The sequence below is a fragment of the Propithecus coquereli genome, unplaced genomic scaffold, assembly GCF_000956105.1.
Source record: "Propithecus coquereli isolate 6110/MARCELLA unplaced genomic scaffold, Pcoq_1.0 Scaffold256, whole genome shotgun sequence".
NCBI lineage: Eukaryota > Metazoa > Chordata > Mammalia > Primates > Indriidae > Propithecus > Propithecus coquereli.
Window position 1 is genome coordinate 55,619 of NW_012148130.1, and position 2,556 is coordinate 58,174.

The following is a 2,556-nucleotide window of genomic DNA, read 5'->3' on the forward strand; positions in this document are numbered from 1 at the left end:
CCCGGCGGCCCCGCCCCCACGACCGCCCCGCCGGAAGCCAGGTTGGGGCGGGCCCGCAGCCGCCAGGTGAGCGCGCCTCCGCCAGCCCCGCGCGTGGTCCCTCCCGGGAGCCTCCGCGGGCCCTGCCCGCTCCGCTGCGCCCCTGCACCGCCCGCCGACCCCGCTCCTGCGGCCGCGGCCCGGCCCCCGGGTTCGGCTGGGACCCGGCCCTGCGTCTCGGGCGGAACCGGTGCCCAAAGTGGCCCAGCGTCTGGGTCCTGGGCCCGCTGGTTAACGCTTAACCACGCTCCGGAGCCCGGGGCTCAGCCGCCCCCCCAGCCCCCAACCTTTGGCCCCGGTGGCCCAAAGGAGGCGTGGAGGGCGAAGGAGGTAGGTCGAGTCCCAGAGACCCATCTGCCGTGCCCGGCCGGACTGGGCGTGTGTGCTGCCGCCCCTCCCATCTCCGGCGCCCTGGGCTGGGCCAGACCGTGCGGAGCGGTGCGGTGGGGCTGGGAACCCCGGGGCCCCGGGTCGCGCAGGGCTCCTGCGTAAGTGCTCTAGGGCTGCTCGTTCCCCGCGGGGGCCGCAGCAGAGGTACCCGGCAGGGGATTAACGCGGGGCGGGGGCAGCGTGGTGTGGGACACGCCGCGGCGGACGACCGCTCTGAGGGCACCCTGCCTTCCAAATTGAGGGGACTGAAAAAGGGAAGGGAAGTCCCGGGAGATGGGGTCGGGGCGCGCGCCAGGCCTCAGCCTGCGGAGGAGTCTAGGCCTTGTGCTGTGGGCATTCCCGGCTGCGACAGTGCCTGCCCTGCACCTGCTCGCCACCCCGCGGCGCCTCTCCACAACCTCAGTGCCCGCCCTGAGCTGGGGTGGGAGTTGGAGGCCGTCAGACGCACCCTGCAGTACAGAGGGGAGCGTGCCCGTGGAAGCCCATCTGGGTGGGGAGCGGGCGAGGAGCGTGCCGGGCAGCGTGCCGGGCAGCAGACGCCCTGTGCGGGTTGCAGGAAGGACCTGTGAGCTCGGATGGGGGACGGGGAGAGTAGGGCCAGGTGGGACCTGTAGCCAGGTGATCCAGGTGTTTGGACTTCATCCCAAGGACAGTGTGGCACCAAATGAGGTTTGGTGCCAGCTGAGACCTGCTCAGATGAGGGTTTTAGAGAGAGGATGAGGTCTGGGTGTCAAAGTGAGTGGATGGGGGTGGCCAGGCGTCTAAGCAGAGGCCTGGGCTGGTAGAGGTGGGGGCAGATCTGGGAGGAAGGGTGGGCAAGGACTGGTGCCTAACTGGGTGGGGGAAGGGGCTGGGTGTTCTCAGTCTGTCCGTCCAGGCCCACTGGCCCCTGTGCCGACACCAGGTGGCCCCACCTCCACCCCACGTGCTTCCAGGTGAGTTTAGGGAACTTCCCCAGCTCCCTGCTGCGGGAGCGCCCACCTGCCCTCTTCCTGAGGCCCCAGCCCCGCCCGCCCCTTTTTCCTGCCCTCTTCAGGCTCCAGGACTGCCCGCCCGGGGCCTCACCATCTCTCTTGGCTTTGCCTACACCTGTCTACACCTTGGTAAATGACCCTTCACAAAAGTCACTTTCTCTCTGTGCCTTCCTTCTGCCAGGACCTTGACTTCCTCCAAGGTGAGGTAGCGGGGAGGCAAGGATGTGTCCAGCTTCTGCTGGGACCCAGCCAGCGCACGTGGCCGCCACAGGCTGGGAAACCAGGCAGAGAGCAGCTCAGCAGTTGAGGGTTTGGCACGGGGTGGAGAGCTGAGTCCACGCAGGTGAGCCGTCCAGGGGCGCTTGAGAGCCCAGGCCTGAGCTAGAGGAGCAAGTGTGGGTGATTCTCGTAGCCACGGGCGTGGGGGGCGGGGTAGAGAGGGTGGCGCAGGCCAAGCCAGGAGCCCAGGACAGTAAAACCAAGGAGGGCCGAGGCCCAGTTCCCCAAATGGACCCACACGTTGACTGCGTCCCCAGTACGAGTTGCTATAGGTGTGTTTTATCACTACATGAACAATTCTAAAGTCCGCGAGGAAATTAAAGGTACGAGAAGAATTGTCTGAAAAGACGTGACTAGACCCATCTGCAGAGGACACGCACAAGTGGCCAATGAGCTTGTGAACAGATCACCGGGGAGACGCGAATCAAATCCCAACGCGGGGCCAGCTCACACCAAACAGGTGCTGGCGAGGGCTGGAGAAACTGGAAACTGGGCCCTGGCACACGGGTGCTGGGAAGATAAGGGGGCTAGCCACTGCGGAAGACAGTGAGGCAGGGCCTCTGAAAATTGCAAGTAGCGTTACCATGTGATCCAGCAGTTTTACTTCTGAGTATATACCCAAAAGCATTGAAAGTGGGGACATGAACAGGTTACCTGGGCACCCACGTTCACAGCGGCACTAGTCACAGTAGCCACGAGGTGGCAGCAACCCCAGCGTCCACACACACATGTACAAACAACGCGTGTGTGTGACGGAATGGAATTTAGTCTCAAAAAGTAAAGAAATTCCGACACATGCTGCAGTGTGGATGAACCTGTGACACTATGCTAAGTGAAACAAGCCGGTCACAGAAGGACAAATGCTGTCTGATGC